We start from the raw sequence: 8,559 nt of genomic DNA, 5'->3' as shown, positions 1-8,559 counted from the left end.
TACATGACAAATGATCAGTCGCTCAATTCAAAACTTAAGAGTGGTTGCGGAGGTAAGAGGAAGTGAAGCCAGTGATCGGCCAGTTCATGGAGACGGTGGACAAGAACAACGGCATCGCCGGATCCACCACCGAATCCAACTACTATGTACGAATCATCAGCATGATCAACCGCGAGCTGCTTAAACCTTATGCCTCCGTACTGCTGCACCGCCACTCCTATGCGCTCGTCGAAGTTGTCCCGTCGAAGGCTGATTTCAGTATTTCTCTCCTCAGTCAGTTCGAGAAGCCCGACGTCACTTATAATGTAAGTTTCTTTACGTTTCATCGTTTTCACTTGTCGAATTTAGGTGAATGATGATACCTAGAGTTGTTGGCTAGTCTTGAATCAGGTTCTTTTGCTTTTGATTTTTCCTTGCGGTTTGGTTAGGGTTTGTTGAGGCTACATTGTTCCTTTTCGGATTGGAAGTAAACAATAGGGCTTGATCTTTCCCATCCATGTATTTTGTATCGATGAAGCACGAATAATAATTTAAGGTTTATGCAGATTCAGTTTGTTTAAGGTGCTGGTAACAATGTAATAAATGCTTTGTCACTCATTTAGTCAATTGTAAACTTGTAATGGTTTTAGAAGTAAAAGATTTGCTATTGTATAATTTTCCTAGATAGTTGTTCAGTTGAATCATAGAGAAACTAGTTTCTCACTTGCACTTTGAATTTATTTATAATATGCAACGCTTTGAACTTTGAATTAATGGCTCACTTTATAATATGCATCGTATAAATTTGTTTATTTTGAATGTATGCAAGGAGGAAATACAAAGAATTAAGACTTGTAATAAAAATATCATCATCTTGAGAGAAGTTAGTAGCAAAAGTGGCAAAAAGTGAGTTCAAGCTTCATAAGTATTAATTCCATCATGGTCTGCCTTGCTATATAGTGAGGCTTGTTATTATACCTTGGAGTTATGTCTAATATGGGAATTATTGTACCTCAATTCCTATATCAATTCTAGTACTCACATGTGTTTATACTACGCAACTTTAGTGGAGTTGTACCCTTAAGAATAGTGAGGGGGGTAGGTATACATTGTTTAGAAAGTAACAGTAAAACTACAAAGTGAACTAAGAAAATCATTAAAAAAAGATGCTTTTTCTGTCAATCTATTCCTTAAATTGAAATTATCTTATAAGTTTTTATTTTTGTTTTATATTTCCCATAATATAAGAACCTAGAAATTTTATTCTCCTGATCCTTCACTCTTAATTCTTATGCTGAATGTAGTGTTAAAACTAATTCAATGTTTCTGGACAAGACACCCTCATTTAGGGTGTGTTCACTTGACATAATTTCCTATTTGGAAGGAAATGGTAGGTTGGATTAGGAGGTGAAAATTAAGTTCGTTTAAGTCGATCGCAGAGCGAGTGAAGGCGATAATTTGCAGGATGCACTACTTTTTTAATCCCGCTTATTGGAAGCAGATTTGAAGGGATTGTTTGAGAAAATACCCTTTTATCCTCTGGAGGGATCTGATCCATGGACATTGGAATCAATCTTGCAAGAAATTTGTGGAAAGGGATCTATGTACTTTGGAACCAATCCACCTAGAGGTTTATGGAGAAGGGATCTAATTCCATTTGATGTTGGAACGGATCTAGCCATGGAAGAGATCTAATCCAGCTTTCTGCAGATCTGATCCCATAGCAATATCTTTTTTTTTACAATTTTAGTATTAAAAAAAATTAAGAAAATATATGTAACTCATACAAATATCAATGTATACTAATTTTTATATAAAGAACAATATGGTAATTTATCTATTACTTCTATTAAAACATTTTTTTACAATTATCATATCACTCAAATCACTCACAAATTTTCACAAACTTTACTTCCAAATCCATTCATTATCACCATTAAATCTCTTAAGAAAAACAAAACACAATTCACTCAAATCCAACCACTCCCTCTCTCTCAAACTCATCCACTCAAGTGAACACAGCGTTAGTACCTCTCCACTTGACCATCAACCCTTAACCTCCTCAATCAACGTAAGTTATAAGCACTGACACCCTATATGTGCATTGCATAAACTTTTTTAGTTTATATTTTAATAAGGTTGGGCTTTGCTAGAAATATGTTTAATTTATTTTAAACATGTTGAACAAAATAGATCTACCAGGTATAACCAAATTGAGTTATCAAGGAGATTGAAGAGGTTTCTCTACCTACTTATAGACCCTTGATATCATCATATTCTTAGTTTAAATTTTTCAGTCTCACAAGGACTTGGTCTAGTACTATTCTCATATAAGTTTGTCCTCCTTTAACACTATAATTTTCCTTTTTTTTGGTAAGAAAGGAATTGATTAAACTCTAATGGCTCCAACAGCCATGGTGAAAGAGGTGAACAATTGAAACTGTGATGGAAAACCAAAGAGCAGGTCTAATAGAAGGAATAAATCCCAGTATTATTGAATGGCAAACAAACAGGAAAAATACAGAAAAGTGATTTTGTCCACAGAGCCTAGCTCCAACAGAGAGCTATTGCCCCCTTTCCATAACAAATTTCCAATATTCTTTCCTCCCCTCTATCTCTTCACTCTCCCCAGTATATCAGAACGACCCGTGCACAACACACTCTTGTGCCAGCTCATCATTCTCTCACCCTCCTATTCTGCCTCTCATACACTCTCCAAATAATGGGCCTGGCCTTATTATCCAGTTGCCTGTTTGGGCTGCTATCACACTGAAACAGAGGTTGATTTCGGAGGTGCTTGAGATTGGGATAAATTTTCACTTTGAAACAGAGATTGATTTCTTCCCCTTTCATTACTTTTCTTAAATCCTTTTTTTCATTCATTAACTTATTAGATTTTAGGTGCTTTTGGTAAATTTCTGACATGATGAAGCTTAGATTTGATTTCTCCTGGAAGATTTTTCCTAGTTCCATATGATAGTTGGAGTGGTTGTTTTCTTATTATATGCCATGCTTCAATTTTAAGCTTAATCATATGGTTCCATGTAGAGAGATCTACAAGTTGGTGTGTGTTTAAATGTAATTTAAACACCTAGAGGGGACAGGGTGAAACACAGTGACGTGAATTCAGTTTTAACTATAAAAATAAATTGGAATGGAAAGTAAGTAGAAATTCCCAAAACAAAATTTTAAAAACTAATCAGATTGCAAAATGAAATTGAAAACGGAGTGCAGAATTGGAATTCATCTAAAACTGTAAAAACAGTATGTGAAAGTCAGAATTGGAAAACATGTATCATCATTGTCATTGTATTAGTTTGCCATAAAATAGAGGATGTGAAAGTTTCCACAATAACTTGGCTTTGGTTTTGCCTTATTAATACTCAAAACTAGCCATGAACAATTGAACACCAGATAAAATATTCCTTTACGAGCCAAAACAAACTTAGTCTCCATAGGTCTATAAATGAACACTGCAATTATGTGTACTGGTAGTTCTGTTAAAAGATTGTGAACTTTTCATGTCAAATTTAGTCTCCATAGGTTATTTTGATTGCCAAACTTCAACATTAGAACTTTGTTAGGGGCTTCTGCATAAAAGGGAATGAAAAAATCTTACTCTATGAATACATGCCAAATTAGAGCTTGGACTCATTTATATTTGGTGAGACTCCATATTCCATCACACAACGTTCTTAAAGTATTCTCTAATTATTATAGCCATAACTTCACTAACCCTATTCTTGATTTGAAATGTAAAATGCATGCGTTGAAAGACCTTGTTCTTGATTTGAAATGTGATTTCAAATTCACAGTTAGAGTATATATGTAACACCACCAATTCATTAATTGGTTGGTTTGAAATCACACCTAATTGCTATAAGTTAAGTAAGACTCAGTCAAAAAAGTAATGAGCACTAATCCTATATTGAAGGCTATCTAGTCTTAGCCATGTTTATATCATATATAGCTAATTTTTAAACTATGGCAGAAGCGTTGTGATGTAGTCTTGACCCCAACTAAGGATGGAGTCATATACTTAAAAAGATTAAGCATGTTGGTTGACTTGTTGATCTTTGACTAGTGTTGACTACTTGACTAGAGTTGACTTAACCTAAGTCAGCTAATCCTTATTTATGTGTTTTGTAGGTTTAATTAAGGTTAAGTATGATAGATGATGTGGCGCATGCAAAGTGGAAAGTAGAGGTGACTTGGCACCTAGGTGGAGGAGAGAGGACAATATAAAGCAAAAAGCACATGAACTGATGAAGGATTGACCACTCAAGGACCCATGGAGACTCCCCCAAGAAGAATTACTAGAAGCATGACTAAAGGGGATGTTCTTTCTTCTATGTCTCTTTCTTTATTTTTCATCTTAATTTTGTGATTTCCCTAAGTTGACTTAGTTGCCTTAATTTTGGTTGACTTGTTGACCTTTGACTAGGGTTGACTCATTAACTAAAATTGATTAAACTTAAGCCAACATGCTAATCCTTGTTTAAGTTGTTTTGTAGGTTATTTTAGTAGAAGGAAGCATGATAGGTGGCGCATGGTGATTGGGGAGCATGATTTGGAGACCACTTTTGTCTCTTTCTCCACCCTTTGGCCGAGAATCCACATGGGAAGACACACCACCATTTCATTTTGTGCCTAGCTTGAAGATGCTTCTACAATTAGGGTTTTCCTTGATTTTCTAGTTAGCCCTTTTCATCTGTTGTTTTTTGTTTGGAGATCCCCAAGACTCTCTATTTAAGGGGAGCTCTACCAATTGTAAAAGGGTTGAACATTTTGAATCAAAACATTCTTGTTTCAACCACCATTTTCGTGAGCTAGCCCTCCTTCTAGGAGTGGAAGAACTCTTTGCCTTATCTTGCTTATGCAAGTGGCGACACCATATCATTCATCTATAGAGCTTGGTTTGGCTTTGCCCCCTCTAAGAGTGGCGTGCTCCACTTCCATAACCATTACTCTCTTCTCTTCCATTTTGTTTTTGTTCTTCTTTGTTTCCATTGCATTTTCGTTTTGTGTTTCCATCCATGTATTTCGTTTTAAAATGCAATCCATCTCCTTCTTCCTTTGAGCTCTTGGAAATGAACCTTCACATCTAGATAGCTTGCTATCTTAATGTTCAGTGGAAATTTCCTTGAGTTTTCTTAAACAACTCAACACCATATTCAATAATCTTAAAAGGAAACAAGATAATCCTTCATCATGAACCTTGTACCACCTTTGTACCACTTTTCTCTTTTGTCTTTAGCACCTTTTGGCCTTTTGTGAGACATTTGAGACACATTTTATGGAGGCCTTTAAGGCTTGGACGAAAATCACATTGCACACACCATAGTTAGTCCATTTGTCTCTCATTTTGTAACCTAATTTGACTTAGTTTCTAGAAGCTAGAATTAGGATTTTGTAGAGACATACTTATGTATCTTTTATTTGCTTAGAAACCCCTAAACTCTTCTATATAAGGGATGTTCCTAGGCTTGTAAAAGGACTTGTAAAAGGGTTGATCAAAATTGAGTAAAACTTATATTGTTTCAACCACAAAACCATGAGCTCTCCTCTAAGGAGTGGAGACTCTTCCTTTGTCTTATCTTGCATAGCAAGTGGTGACCTCCTTAATCATCTCTAGGGTTGGTTAGCCTTTTGGCTCCCCTATGTGTGTCATGTTTCCCCTTCACCATTTTCATTTTCTATTGCTTCCACTTCCATTTTGTTGTTGTTTTCCTCTATTTCAATTCGGTTTTCTTGATATAATGCTCATTTTCTTTTGTTTCTTGGTTGAAATCATCACTCTCCTCTAGAATCTCTAGAAGTGAACCTTCACATCTAAATAATTTGTTATCTTATTAGTGGGATCTTGTCTAGGTTTTCTTAAGAAATCTAACACCACATTTCATAAAATCTAAAACGAACTACATCACGTTGTGTCATGAAGACAACCAACTACTGGACCTGCACTTCTAGCACTGGCTATGGTGGCGAGGCTTATAACTATCATGCGCACACACTTGTAAGTATAAATAACAAACTTAAAGAGTTATTTCTAGTTTTCTTTGTGCAATATCTTCGAGAATGTTTGTATGTTAAACTCTGTTAGATATTTCAATGAATAAAGTCAGGACTAATAGGGTTAAGAAATTGGTTTATGTTTGCATTATGATTGTGTTGTTAGCTTATTGTTATTGTTGTTTCGATGCTGCTGACGCTACACTGCACCATTTTTATAACTGTGTTTTTATAACCAACAGACTTAAAAGTATAAAAGTGTTAATCTAGTTGAATTAAGGCTTTGCTGAGTATTCTTATCTTCTGTGAAGTACCATTCTTTTGACATATAATTGACGATCTTAGTCTACAGAATTCATCTTATGATTAAGATTCCAGTCCAAGCCTTTTCTTTTGAAAATTCTCCACTACTAGAATTAAATATGTGCATATTTTGAAATTTTGAATTTTTTTTATGACAATGCAGAGAAAGAATGCATATTGAAAATGCAGAGAAGAAGAGAAAGAATAAATGAAAGACTGAAGATGCTACAAAGCCTTGTCCCGAACGGAATCTAAGGTAGATTTCTCAATCAATATCTAACTACTGCCTAAGTCAAACAAGTGGTTGACTTAAGATGCTGAATTTTGCTTCCTCGTGAATTGCATGCTTGAGGAAGCCGTTCAATATGTGAAGTTTTTACAACTCCAAATTAAGGTAACAACTTGAGTTGAGATGCTCCTCAGGCTTTACTTTGCATCCAAATTTTAGTTCAGTGTAAAGATTTTTGTTATATCATAAGATAGAGACTCATTGTCATTTCAATTTAACAGCTTCCGTGCTCTGATGATCTTTGAATTGATGATCTTTGGATGTACCCTCCTATTGCTTACAATGGAATGAACTAGACCTCAATTTTACCCCAACCAAAAAGCCATAAGTAAATTGCATAGCAATGAAAGGGTGATGATGCAACAGCAATATGGGAGCTTCCTTTTATGACGTTTCGATTATATTCATAAGTATGTATTAACTGCCATTTGATCATTAGGAAGTTTGAGAATTTTCTGTTCATAAAGCAAGAGATTGATAAATTAAAGCGAACCTTGTGTATTTTTTAACCATGAGAAATCATTTTCGGTTGATTTCCTGTTTGTTTATCTCATTGGCACAAGATAATGATTTTTTTTTATAGTTTAAAATTTATACGTTTTATTTATTTTTAATTATAGTCCAATTCAAACTTATTTGTATCATATTGTCTCTAAAAAATAGTTTATTTAGTTAAAATGTAAAATATAAAATATAACATATTTAAAATTTAAAATTGGATAAAATTACATTTAAGAAAAATATAAAGATACTAAAATAACTAGACCTTAAATAGTAATATTTTTTAAAAAATTTATTATAAAAAAATTATTGTGGAATTTCTTGAAAAAATATTAGCAGAAAAAAATATATTTAAAAAATTTAATTTTGCAGGAAAAATTAATTGAAAATTTTTTGGAAGAAATTTTTTGCAAATTTAAATTACGGAAGAAAATTACTTGTAAAATTTAAATGTGTAGGAAAAAGTACTTAATATTTTTTAAATTGATTTTTTCTTTTAGAAAAAATTGCTACGAATTTTTTTTCAAGAAAGTTTGTTGTGTATATTTTTCACAAAAAAATTTACAAGAAATTTTTTGTAAAATTTTAAATTTTAAAATAACTAATTACTCACAAAATATTACCTACAGATTAAAATTTATAAGAAAAATAACAAAAAATACTTTTCCGGCAAATTATTATAAAATTGTTAGAAAATTTTTATAAAATATGAAAAATTCTAATAATGAATATGTCTTGTATATGGTTCAATTTGAATATTATATTTTTTTTATAAATAACCTTAAATTTTACAGAATAAAAGAAAAACTTAAATTATTCGTGTACTATGAATTAGAATATAATACTTAATTTGTTTTTATAATAATTTTCCCTAGGAATGAAAAGAGTTATCCCTTTTAGAAACATGATATATATATATATATATATATATATATATATATATATATATATATATATATATATATATATATATATATATATATATATTATTGTTTTAAATAAAGTCATTCTCTTAATTAAAAAATAAACTTATAAAATCATATTTTGAATATTTTTTCAATTGTTTGATCTTTTCTTCACCAAAATTATATTTCTTTACAAATCTATTTACATTCACTACAACATGAATTATTTTATTAGTGATTTTTTATTGGTTATATCAAATCGTTGAAAAAAAAATTATAATTTATGTTAATTAATTTTAACAATAACAATTGATTATATTATTTTAATATTATTAATTTCTAACAATTAGGGTTTAATTCGAAGTCTGATAATTAGTTTTTTTTTTTTTTCTGTTTGTATCTTTCTATTCTATTATGTTCTCATAAGCTATGCGTTTGTCTCTTCCGGCATAAATGATTCGCTTATGTCTTCCAGCATGTGTTGAAATTTCTGCAAGCTTTCTAATGTGTTTTGGTTGAGAATTTTTTAAGTATTGTGGAGAATCTTTTGAGTATGTGGTTCATCCTCTT

At 32.1% G+C, this 8,559-nt stretch overlaps 1 long non-coding RNA gene across 2 annotated transcripts; it reads left to right on the top strand.

The window, feature by feature from the left end:
* LOC114186335 lies at nt 1–7,116 on the top strand. 2 transcript variants are annotated; one of them, XR_003605022.1, is made up of 5 exons: nt 1–305; nt 4,129–5,995; nt 6,458–6,550; nt 6,651–6,688; nt 6,805–7,116. It is a non-coding gene; the product is annotated as an uncharacterized LOC114186335 (long non-coding RNA). The 2 variants fall into 2 exon arrangements; XR_003605021.1 differs by having other exon boundaries at nt 6,458–6,688.
* Nucleotides 7,117–8,559: the final 1,443 nt, after the last annotated feature.

Source organism: Vigna unguiculata, chromosome 5, assembly GCF_004118075.2.
Source record: "Vigna unguiculata cultivar IT97K-499-35 chromosome 5, ASM411807v1, whole genome shotgun sequence".
In the NCBI taxonomy this organism is placed as follows: domain Eukaryota; kingdom Viridiplantae; phylum Streptophyta; class Magnoliopsida; order Fabales; family Fabaceae; genus Vigna; species Vigna unguiculata.
This window is presented reverse-complemented; position numbering and strand designations above follow the sequence as displayed.